This window comes from Gavia stellata, chromosome 5, assembly GCF_030936135.1.
Source record: "Gavia stellata isolate bGavSte3 chromosome 5, bGavSte3.hap2, whole genome shotgun sequence".
Classification (NCBI taxonomy): domain Eukaryota; kingdom Metazoa; phylum Chordata; class Aves; order Gaviiformes; family Gaviidae; genus Gavia; species Gavia stellata.
The window spans coordinates 59,654,732-59,668,052 of NC_082598.1; positions in this window are offsets into that span (position 1 = coordinate 59,654,732).

The window sequence follows — 13,321 nt, forward strand, 5'->3', positions numbered from 1 at the left end:
AGTGGTGAGAAGACAAGAGCAAAAATCTGCAAGACATATTAAAACATGCCGAGAAATGATCTCATTGCCTCCACCCAAAGGTAAAGCTAAGGCTTGTAAACTTCCTTGAGAATGTTGGGCATGACAGGGAAGAAGATGAAGTGAAACGTTTCCTTTCAGACGTAGAGCTTGCTGCTGCGTTCCGTGTCTTCATTGTCTTTACGAATGGATTCCTGCAGCGTTCGCTGCGCGGCTCCACCTTAGCTCTATGCGCAAAATGGAGACACGGTGGAGAACGAGGAGGCTGCTGCTCTGTGCTGCTGTAGCGTGTGGTACCGGTCCTCCGATTTCTGTGTTGTCTGTCCTCTCTCAGTAGACCCCAAGCAGTTAATTGTGCTTTATCCAGCAGTCATTCGTGCCGCCGTACTACAGTGTCTCTGTTGTTGTTACGCATCTTGGTACTGACAGATTAAATGAGAGTAGGGACCTGCTGCCAGATTTTTTATGAAGGACGTTGGCCCAGAAAGGGCAAGGGTACAATGTGAAGCCTTTAATAACCTTAGCCTATGTGGTCTCGCGTGGATCTGAATGCAGAATTTTCTTTGTGAGTGCTGGCAATCTTTTGACCAAATTAACCTTTTATATTCACTGGCTATTCCAAATGTCAGTAATGACCGCTGGGCTTTCTTGGTTCTGTGGCCGGGGTCCAAAATAAAAAGTATTTGTAGGTATGTTTGATGCTAGTTACCCTAAAGAGCAAAGTACACCCTGGGTATTGTTTCTGCATTTGTTTTTGTTTTGAGACTCAGTGAAGCTTCAGGATTTAAGTCTGGTAATTAGACAAGGTGTAGATGGTGTTTTGAATTATTTATGCAGTGCTCTTTAAAAAGTTAGATAAAAAATTAGCTGACAGCTTGCTTATATTCAGATAGGTGGGTAAGATTAATTTTTTTGATGACAGCACTGGAGCTTGATTAAAATCTCTTAATTAAACTGGTGCAACTGAAAGAAAAAGGCAGCGTGTGATTGTGCGTGTATGTATACTTGTGTGAGAATAGTACAGTGTATTACAAAGCCAAAACTTTGTCTAACAGCATAACAAAAAATAGTAATTGTACATCAGCTAGGTAGATAATCCAGCTAGATAATCCATTTTAAGTAAGTAATGGATTGGGCACCTTCAGGCAGTGCTTACCTTGCATGTTTTGTCGGAAGGAAGGTGAGAACCACATGAAAAGCTGAGGTGATAATAATGGCTGTCAGCGAAGCAAACACGGGGACCCGGCAAACCCCTCTTCGCCTTTCTACGAAGATACCTGTGCTTTTGCAGATACTGTAAACCGTAGTAGAGACTATATACATTGAATATGCATATAAGATGTTTAGAGGTGCGCTTGGACAGCTTTTATGATTACTTAGGCCCTGATTCTTCCAGTATTTATGCACTGCTTAACTTCAGCACGTGAATCATTTTTGCACACTGAAGAATTATGAAAGTCCGCCTAAAAAAAGCGTAGGTGTTGCACCAGTGGCCATGCTGAAAAAAGCAATCCTATACAAGCATACTGCTTTCTGGCTACATTGAACCAGCTTTGAAAATTCTCCCTCGTGGGGATAAACTGGGATTTGCAGAAGGCAAGAAAAGATTGACATCTATAGCTGCGCAAAACAGCTTTTCTGGCATGATGAATGGGAAGGGGTCGGCTATGAATATGACATGATGACAAAATCTACTCAGTGTGACCACACATAGGCACAAAATATGAAAAAATAAAGAACTCAGATTGGAGACTTTGAGCACTATTAGAAATCATACATAAATATTATACTGGTAAAAATACAAGCCTCTTGTCAGTTAACATTCATTTAATGTTTCATTGACTTTTTCACTTCTGGAATGAAACATTTTGTTAAGTTCTTGTGGGAAAAATACGTACATGGTATATCCCTACTTTATAAATTTATTCTAGTGTTTAGGAAACCGGTGGATCTATTTATACATAATAAAAGTAACTACAGTGCTTGTTTCAGTGAAGTTTGTGTTGCAAATAGATAGGTTCCCTTTCGTCCTACAGAAGTTTGTAAACAGCTCCATCTTCAGGCATCGTCCCTGCGCTAAGAAAGAAAAGGGCAACAATTATATCTACCACAAGCTTGCAAAGACCTGTTAGCATTTTACCACTTACCCCAATTTTTATCACTTAAACCAATGTAATGGTCTCATATAAACCCTTCCCACATGTATTAAGTTGAAAGAAAATCATTGGGATTGAACCAAGCGTCTAACAAACGAATCCGGGTAGGTTGATGGCAGAGTAGACGTATGACAAGAGTACGTTTACCTATATCTAAATTAGGCTGAAACTGCATTGCAACCGCTAAAATGTCTTTCTGTCAGCAGATAGACCCCAAAGCGCTCGAGGCAAATCGCTTTTTAAAATGCGTGTGTGGCTAGACAAAAACGAATGAAGTGAGAGAGGCAGCGCTGAGAAATGTCAACGTGCAGGAGGTGAAATATCTAAAAATCTTGGAGAGGGTACACCTCCCAAAATGAGGCCTGCAGAATGGTCTTCTGACTATCATTCAGCGTGAGGATGAACGAAGTAATTTTGTATGCTGGCAGGAGTGTAAACGAGGTGTTCCTTGGGTACTGAGGAGAGTGTGATTCTATTGTCCGATGGGTGTTTTCCTTCCCAGTGGCAGTGCCTGAATAAAGCAGTGAAATGGATCTGGGAATAGATTTTTTTTTTTGTTTTCTGTGATATGTTTGAAATAATTTATTTTTTTTAATTTGAAAACACTTTGGAATATAATTTGCCTCTCCAGTCTCCAGAAGGGATCTCTGTTTACATACCGGGATATTTGGAAGTGGACAATGTGATCGTTTCTAGAATCAGGAACTAAACTGAATACATTAGTCTGCCAAATATCAGGATGATTGGCATTTTAAAATAGAGTCTTTTGTCTTCACAATTATTTCCTATTAATCCTGCTGATCAGATCACTGTTATTCTGAAGTACTATATGTATGTTTGCATATTAAATAGACGTATGTGTTCTGCTTCTCTGTGTGTAGGTGCACATGAAAGGTCCTTTTGTGTAAGTTGACATTCTCTCCACCAATCAGACATAAGATAGATAAAAATCTCTTCAATAAATCTATCACTAGTCCTTTTAAAACAGCTAAGTAGATGTTATTTTCTTCCTTGTTTAAAATTTTGGGCTTTTTTCTTGTTCAGTTATAAGATTTAGACTTAAAAACTACCAGTAAAGCTTTCCAAACGCTTGCTAATAACGTATGACAACAAATACGGCAAGCATTCATCCAACAATTTATTTGACAAGTAGCTGTAACTCTGCTAATATATACACCTTAAAATTATACTCATTGAGTAAATTTGAGCAACTTTGATCAAATTTGACAGCAACGTAATTTGACCAGAGCTTTTGTACTTAAGGCAAGTTTTTGGTGTCTGTTTCCTATCCATTTGAAAATGAGCTATCTAGGAACTTCAGAGTATTTGATGCTTTTCTGAACTGGTCATAATCCCACTGGGTTTTTTTATTTTAACCCTTCATCTCTCTGTGCCCAAAGATACATTTACGCTGCAGAAGATACTAGAGGTAGCAAAGACCTAATTAGCTGTAGGTTTAAAGGTGGTAGAGTTGTCTTAGGTCTTTGTTCTGAGTAATACGGAGGGAATCCACATGAGTGTAAATTTATTCATAGCTGTACATTTATTCAGTTGAACACTGGAATAATCTGCAGCCCTTGATGGGAAGAGGAAGAGAGGGGGGGAAAAGCAGACTTGTAAAAGTGCTTTCAATTCATCCACTTTATCTCCCACTGTATGAAAAGGAATGCTATTTTTTATATTATTATTTTGATATGGTGGTAGAAAGAAGCTGTGTGTGTAAAAACGTGTTAAGGAATCTTGAATTTTATACAGAACGTCTATGTAAATAGAAGAAACTGAGCTGAAAGCATACCATCATTGCTACAGAAATACTTCAGAGAAAGAGGTGGAGGTTGGTTGTTGACATTTGTAACTATTTCAGAAAAGCCCAGATCTGATTTAGGGTCCAGTCCTTTACCTTTAGATTCCGGCGGGAGCTTGATCAACCTCTTCAGCAACTGAGAACAGGACAGATAACACCAAAGATGCATGCATTGCTTCTCTAAAAACGGTGATGCACAAAGAAACGTTTTACTTCATTTCATAAAGGTTCTAATTTCACCATCTCTATATATACATAGCCAGTCCTGTCAAATAATGGGACTATTTCTAATCGGAAAATGGGAGCGTGTCCGTATAGCTTGCTAAACAAATGTGCTGGATTTCCCACGCACACCACACCCCAAAAAACTGTATCTGCTTTTTGTGCCAAAAGCCAAGGAAACTGAGTGTTTGTAGGAAAGTACTATAGAAGGTGCAGGATGTGGACCCAACAATCTGTATGCAAATTTAATACATGCCTAGAGATGTTATTCCAAAACCCAGTACAGTAAAATCCTGGCTCCACTGAAGCCTGTAAATTTCCATTGACTTAAATGGAGCCTGGATTTCCTCCACATCATTTTCTTGCTGTGTTATAGAAATGCTAACCAAAGCTATTGAATTTTAGAAGATGAAAGTACATCTGTAAGTACATTGATGGGGTAACTGAACATTTCTTTGAAAGGTGGGGTTTGGGTTTTTGTCCAAAAACTTTTATTTCTTTCTCTATAGAGCCTACAGGACTTTTACCAAAGGTAATGGCAGAATTTCAGTAGCTTTTATTAGACGAAATATTGGCTAATTATTGGAGTTTAGTTAAATTAAAGTATTGGAGTTTAGTTAAGTTACCTCCAGAAGAAAAGAGAATTCATTTTAGTCGTTAGAAAAGCGTATCAGTAGTATGAGTTTCTGGTTATCCATCTAACTACCACTGAATTGTTCTTTTGGGGAGTATCCCCTAGCCTCTCCTTGACTCACCTGCTTTAGTTGGGTGGACAAATAAAAACCATTGTGGTAGGGTTGCTAAACTGGTTAGTTAATTCTTTGTGGAGTGCTTCAAATACAGCATTGCAGGTGTGTGTCGTAATATTATTGTCAAAAAATGGGATGGGTTCCCCAGCAAACCGGCTGTCACATACCAGAAATACTTCTGCAGTGCCACACAGATCCGTGGCCTCATGATCATTTAGGGAGCTGTGCTCATCAGCAGAAGCAACAAAGCAATTAATTATGGCTGACAGAACTTTTTCACATGTGAAGTCAGCTCCTCAAGAGATCTTTTTTTTTTTTTAAAAAAAGGCAAAAATGTTTTGTGGGATGATTATCTGACTCATGTACAGTTTCTGTAATTTTTATATCAATGTGTCACTGGAATTATTGTCCTAATAATATATTTCTGAGTAATGAAAGTTGTGGATTTGATGAGTAAAATACTTCTAAAAATCATATTAATATTCTTCCATATATTTGAATTTTTTAAAAAAGAAAGAGGAATATAACTCTTCTCTGAGCCTTTTGCAAGAGAATCTGAAAAAAAAAGAATCACTGAAGTGGCTTTTGGCTATCTCAAACCAGTAGCTGCTAATCCTAAACCAGGCTTCCATCAGGAACTATGGAAAGATTTTGACCCAAGTCAGCATAAAGCTTGGATTTATTTGAAAATCTTTAATTTAGAATATTCTGACTGAAGGAATTGCTTAGATCAAAGGGGCTGGGTTGGACACAGCTCTAATTCAGATTATTGCGTAGAAGGACTCAGAGTTACTGAGGACCTGAAGTCTTTGGCAGGAGATGTATTTAATTCTATAATTTTTCAGATCTACTTTCGTAACCTGCTGTTTTGCTTGCTTGCGCTCTCTTTCCTTCTCATTAATAAAGTCAGAAGTAGAAACTCCCTCGGACATTCTCTCCGTAGGCTTGCAGGGTTGACAGTATTCCTCTATAAATCATCTCCCTGTGTAAGCTTTCATTTTGGTTCCTTGAAAGGGGTTTTCCAGCCTGCCTCGTGACGCATGTGGTGCGTTGCCAAGCAATAATGGAAATGAACCCATCGACGCATGGTTCCCTTCCCAGGATAATCTGCCACCCCATCTGCGCGTTTGCAGCAAACTTCTGCTATTGCAACATCTGCCCAATGGTTATTATACGATCCATTTAATATATTCTAGAGGAGCCATAACCACCGCTGCGCCTAGATGGGATACCAATAAGGCCTCAGCAGACATGCCAGAGCAGCCTCTCCAGGGGATTGAACTGGAGCCAGATTCGCCATAGTCAGTTAAGTACACATTCCTTTGGTACATGTGTGGCTAATCTACTTTTAATTGAGCTCCATTGTTTTCATATATTTTGTAAACAAACGTGCATAGGTACAAAAGCTGCTGCTTGTTGACAACACAAACAGTATGCAGCTTGCTGGAGCTTTGGACAGGCACCCTTGGCAGTAGACGTGGTAGAGCGTATTTAATGCGCAGACATACTTCTTTGTGCTTTTTGCCTTTTTCTTTTTTTTTTTTTTTTAAACATTTCCTGGCTTTTTGTGTCCCAGCGGCCTATTCTGTGTGATTATCGCAGCTGAGTGTAGGTGCAAACACAAGGTCTTGCTCCACGCAGAGACATTTGTGTGCCAGCATTGTTAGAGGGTATGAACTGGGTTTTGTTTGGGTTTGCTCTCCCTTTTTTGATTAATATTAAGCCTCTTTAGACTGGACTAAAAAGGCAAGGTTCTGCCACTGTGATGACTCTTTTATTGCCTTACAGGGAACAGAGACACGTCTTTCACTTTTCACCTGCCTTTAAAAGAACAAGCATGCTGTATTTTACTTTCCCTATTGCTATTCAATATTCAGCATACGATATTTAGGGAAACCTTGACATCCTTTGTTTGGTATATTAAATAACGGTTGATTTCCAAAAGAACAGGGCAGTTTGACAAGGTTCAGTCATCTGCTTCCCTTTTTTCGAGATGGTTTTAATTTGCTTCGTGTTGCCTGTAAGGTGCTCTGGGAAGAAATGGCCACATCAGGGCCAGTACCTTGTCCCTGTTGCTGAGGGATGAGAGATGTTTGGGGCAGTTGCTGGAACAGCGCTCTGCTTGGATCCATCAAAGCCCCTGTGGAAGCTCAGGGGAGCTGCCCAAGAGCCATTCTTCTTCCTACCAGAATCACAGAATACAGAATCACTATGGTTGGAAAAGACCTGTAAGATCATCAAGTCCAACCATCAACCCAACACCACCATGCCCATTAAACCACATCCCACAATGCCACATCCACACGCTCCTTGAATACCTCCAGGGAGGGTGACTCTACCACCTCCCTGGGCAGCCTGTTCCAATGTTTCACTACTCTCTCAGTAAAGAACTTTTTCCTAATATCCAGCCTGAACCTCCCCTGGCGCAACTTGAGGCCATTTCCTCTTGTCCTGTCACTCTTCACTTGGGAGAAGAGACCAACACCCACCTCCCCACAACCCCCTTTCAGGTAGTTGTAGAGAGCGATAAGGTCTCCCCTCAGCTTCCTCTTCTGCAGACTGAACAACCCCAGTTCCCTCAGCCGCTCCTCATAAGACTTGTGCTCCAGACCCCTCACCAGCTTCGTCGCCCTTCTCTGGACGCGTTCCAGCACCTCAATGTCCTTCTTGTAGTGAGGGCCCAAAACTGAACCAAGCCTGACCCTCTTCCCACTGTGTCACTGCAGGAGGACAGGGTGGATTGTTGGCAAAGACAGTGGTCTCCTCGCTCCTTCCCTTGAGAGCAGTACGAGAAGTGTCTCCTGGCTGGCTAATCTTTGCTAGCGTGCATTTGCAGAGTTGGCAGCTCTTCTCCTGGCAGGTGGTGATGCATCTGTAACCCACCTCCTTGTGCTCAATACACCCCAGCAGCACATTCCTGAGTAGGGGCTGCTGCCCAAGACAGCTCTCAGCTGTCCGGGGGATGCTGCATGTTCATCAGGATGCTGTCCTTCATCTTAGCGAAGTCTCAAAGTGACATCTAGTGGAATACCTACTCTCGGTGGGGAAATTTAATTAAACCACGGTCCCTTTATACCAGCACAAATATTGTGAAGGAAAACAACTCAACTCCTTTGACATTTTTACAAATAGGTTCAGTGGAAACTGCTGTGTTTACTTTAACTGACATTTGTTTTTTCAGTCAATTATCCCTCAGTCTTTTTTTCTTCCATAATTTATTACATGCAGCTCAGCCATAATAATAAATACAAAGTTGTTTCCCCTTTCTGTTGTTGTCTTGCAGACTGTGCTACGAACAAATGAAATAAAAGAGTCCCCCCTAATCTCCCTTGCTTTCCCATCTCTGTGGTAGCCTCTAACTATTTATTATGGACCTTAGCAGTCTCATACGGAACAGAGTTTAATCCCAAACGCGAAGAGACGATTAGTCTGCAACTCTAGTATTTTTTCCTCATGCTTGGGTCCTGCTCCGAACTGCACTGAAGACACTAAGAGGTGGTTTGTTTTTTTTTTTACTTCAGTGGTCTTTGGAGCAAGCCCTTTACCCATGACACTTAGACACAACTTTTAGCCAGACGACATCTTTCTGCCTTAGTTGCTCTATCTAAACTAGAAGACAAGCACTCCACCACAATGCAGTTCCTCACTTCTCGCTTTTAAATTTGTTCAAGAATTTCAGGAAATCTTTAGAACTCTCCAAAGAAAATCTACCCAAAAATCCAATTTGTAAAACGAGGGCCCTTATAATGGGGGGTGGAATCCCAGGCTGGACTTCTGCGAGTGTTTCCATCGACTTCAATGCTTGGGTTGTAGCCAAAGCTGCAATGACAAAGTATTTTTCTGGCTCTTCAATCAAAAGCTGCTGGAATACAGGAGAAACAGGACTTTTTTTTTTTTTTTTTTCCCCTTGCTGTTTAAGAATGAGAATAATATGTTTGCAAGGGCAGAGCATGTTCCTCACAACTCTTAGGCATGCAGCAGCTGTGCTTTAAGTGATTGAAGAAAAACGCAGTGAAACAACAGAGCATACTATGCACTCATTTAATCCATCAGGTACTGTCATGCTGCTGCTTTTCTTGGTGCACAAAAACAGTCTGATCTTTAATTAAAAACTTTCACCAACGCAAACCAAATAGTTGACAGCCAAAAATCTTCAGCTGGTCAGTTTGTCTGAAAATATTTCCATTTTGTTAACAGTTATTTTTCATAAAATCCCACCAGTTGAAAGCTATTTTTCTTCCTCTATTCTTCATAAAGAGCAAAAGGAGCACCTCAAGAGCTACATAAAGTTTTATATTCCAGCTGGGAAGCTCATCAGCCATCCACAGAAATGAAGCTATTTAAAGTAACGGTAAATAGAGATGTGAACATTTGGAGTTTGGAAAGCTGAATCCACTGGAAAGGAGTTATTTTTCAAAAGCCTTTTCAATATGGCTTTTGCCAATAATACAGTGAATCTGTGACATAGCTGATGATTCCATAAAAATCCTTTATGTTCAGTCTCCCAAAGAATCCGGAAAACAGGAGGACAAAGGAAGGGAGGAGGAAGGAAGAGAGATGGGAAATCAATATAAAAATCGGCGGTATTTTGTAAGGACGTAACAGTGTGATTTAATTCCTTGTGCTTAAAAGTTTACATGCACCTAGCTTAGAAATACTTCCTTGCCGTAAAAGGCTTCGCACAGAAATATTTAGAAAACCAAGTAGGAAGAGGGATTTCCTTTCATCAGCTTGACGTGACAAAGTGTGGAGAACTGTTAAGTTCACAGATCTTTTAATTTGGGATATGCTGGAAAGTGCCCTTCAGATGACAATTGTCCTTGTGGGCCACAGATTTACTTTGACTTCTGCAATAAGTAAGTTCCACAGATGTCAATGGAAGGGGCTTGGTATGGCTCTTGGAGGAGCTGAAAGAAGGCAAAAAAAAGGAAACTCAAAACTAAAACTGAAAACGTGTTATGGATTTACTGCACTGTCTTTCCTATGAGTCTGTTTTCCCCGGTCTGATACAAAACCTCTTTTGTACCAGGTATGGATGAAGAGCTTAACTCCTCTTACTCTTCCCTGACTCTGGTGGGACTTCAGAGAAATCCTCTGACTTGTATTAACGTAAATGCCAAGCAAAAGGCCGATTGGGACATGTATATTTAAGTATGCCATGCAGAATACATGGCCTTTGCCAATGTAAATTCCAAACCCAACTTGTTATCTGGAGAGGTAGGCAAACGGTGGGAGTGCAATGCAACGCACTGGTGCAAGCTTGAGCGGATAGTCCTGCTCAGAGGGGAGCGCGGAGCAGCCCCGAGGCTAAGGCTGTCATCTAGGGTAGAATGCTGAAACAGAGCAGTCGAAGAGAAGAGGAAGAGGTCTATAGTCGGCATTACCGTGTTTCATTTGACATTTAAACGCTTCTCAAATAAGCTTCTCTTTTTTTCTTTCTTTTTTTTTTCCCCCCACTTTAATTTGGAAAAAAGTGGGCCAGCTTTTTGAAGGTTGACTTCATTGGAAATTAAGCATTTGAACAGCTCTAAAAGTCTGACCCAGAAAGATCACCTCCAGTGACATTGCAAGCACACCAAAATAGCTGAGCTATCCTACTGCAGCTTTTGTGAAAAGATGAGTTCAAACTTTGAGATTGAATTGCTAATTCTGTATCAAAATATCTAAAAGGATATAACCTTCTTTTATGAGCTACTATTTGATAAGGATAATTTTATTAGTTTTAAGTTGAAGGTAATTTGATTGAATGTATTCACTGAGATAGGATTTTAACATTGCCATTCCGCATTTCAGGCTACCTACAGAAATAAAGGAATGAATGATCATCACTTCAAATAGGGACATTCATCCTAGAATAAGGGCCAGATCCTGCCAGTTCAGCCCAAGCTAGAGACTAATAACAACCTTCCAGGTACGATTCCGGCCCTGGTATCAAAAATAAATGGCCACACAAGAGAGAACTACACCTGTGCTTGTCAAGAAGTTTCTTCGGAGAAGTTAGACAAGCGTGTGACACAGACACTACTGCATATAACTTCTAATTTCCTGAGAACCACTTTACTTTTGACCACCAGCAGGGTTTCTTTGTTTTTCATTAGCACATGGCTGAAGCTCTCCGTGTAACCATATCCAGATTGCTAATGAAAAAATATTGTCTGGAGTCGCATATGTGATCTGAAGACTGGGGTATAACGAGGGTAGGGAGCAATGCATCAACCTGTGCATGTACAGAGCATCTTTGTTACCCGTGCCACGGCCACAACTGAGCCCGTATTGTGCTGCTTTTTTTTTTTTTGGCAGATGGGTCTGAAAATCTGCCTCTAGGTGGAGTTTCCATAGACTAGTGCTTTTGCAGACTTCAAGCCCTTTTATCTTTCCTTTCTTTTTTCCTTTGGTTTTTGACTCAGCACCCTGTGCTCACTACTGAAAATTTAATTGAATTCTAACTAATGTAATAGAAATAACACATGTCCTTACACGCTGTGAAACGTGCAAACAAAATTGCCTCCATTTTGCACGTCCCGCTCCAATCACAAATGATGCTCATCGTGTGCTGTGATAATTTTCGGTGAGGACTGTCAGATTTTCTGACACGGTTCTGTGCGGTAAAAGCTCTATGATAAGGCAGGCTGGGCTGCAGATAGTAACAAATCTTCTGTCGCTGCATGTACGGCCGCAAAGGCACAGACTCCCACACAACTACAAAACCAGTGTGGTGCAAAGGGAGGACGGATTCTTCTTGAAACCAGAATAAAACTGATTCTGATGACCTGAGGCCCCCTGAACTCACTGTCCATTTTACCATGCGTCACCAGGAAGGCTGTCGCTGTTGTGAGATACGCCATGTGCTTTTGGGGTGCTACCCCGTCTCCTTTTTACTCTCTGCTCTCCCATGCATTTCGGTCGAGGTTTTATCTACAAATGCCTCCTTGCAGATCAGACCGCACCTCGTTCTTACGCTGCGGTAAAGTTGATGCTCGGGGCACAGGGGGAGAAGGAGCGGAAGGGGGAAGCAATTATTCTCCCCATCCGTAGACGCTTCCTCCTTCTCTTCCACCCCTTAGAAGCGCAGGAAGTTCATCCTCAAACCATATGGCACCTAGAGATACGCTGTGAGTCTTGGGGGAATGCCAGGGCCCAGCAGTACCCCCAGGGGCCGGGGGGCCCGTCGCCTCGCCGCCTCTCCCCGCCTTTCCGTGGCACGGTTTCCTTCACGAGTTTCCTTATCACGCTTCTGCCAGCGCGTCTCCTTCCTGGCCTGCAACACCTGTGCCGCATTACGGTGCAGAAAACAATACCCACAGTGAGACAGGCGAGCGGTATTCCATTTGTCAGCCTCGCTCAGCTCCAGAAAAGCCACTGGAATTAGTCCGCTCCGCAGCCTTTGATAGTCTGTTACCGAGAGGCTGGGTGGAGGTGCTGGGGGCACTCCGGGAAGGGTTACCTCAAGGCCTTTGTAGCGAGGTTTGAGCGCACCAAGGTATGTTTGAACCGAGCGGCAGTGATTGTTTCATTACCGTGATGTGCCGTTTCTCTAAGCTATCTGTTGGCAATGATGTAATCAAAGTCACTTGACGTGGAATTGGCGGACACACAGTGGTTTGTCTGCTTTGGCATTTGTGATCCACTTTGTTAGTCGGACCTGCTTATAATTTAAAATATATGATTTCCTTCAAAGTGGCATAGTTCCGAAAAATAGCATGTGATGCACTAATAAATTATTCAGTCTTCTGAACAGGCTACATGAAAAGCACATTTTTCCATCTGCATCTGGCTAGGCATTTGCAACTGTTTCTCTTGGATCCGTACCGCAGCACACTTAGCCATGATTTTGTGACCTCCAGAAAGGATTAATGCAATATGTTGCGCACGGGGCTGCTAGTGAAGGTCACTTGGAAATGCAGGCTGGAGCGACATGTGGCTGCCCACCTGCTTGGTGCTGTTAGCTGCGGGGAGCCTGTTAATTCTGCGTCTCCGAGCCGTAGTGAGCCCATGCACTGAGAGTAGCGGGCAGGGTTAAGTGCTCCAGTGCTCGGCGCTGCTGGGTTTGCTGGAGTTATTTCTCACCGGCCAAGTAATGGGAGACTATCTACAGTTATTGCAATGCCACTTAGGGCAATCAGAACTTGAGACGAGATCCTTCAAACCTCTTTTCGTGGAGGACAAGGAGGCCCTGCCATAGCTGCTGGCAAGAGGGAGGTCCTTTATCATCCCCGTCAAGCTTACAGGAGGGGTCGGTACTACTCACCCATTAACAAAAACTCATCCTTTGTGCTTTTGATTCACTCACTAGAAGTCGGTTTGGATTAGACACTGCTGCTTTTTCTTGGGAGAAAGATGAGATCAGCTACAGCGCTCAGGACCCCAGTCTA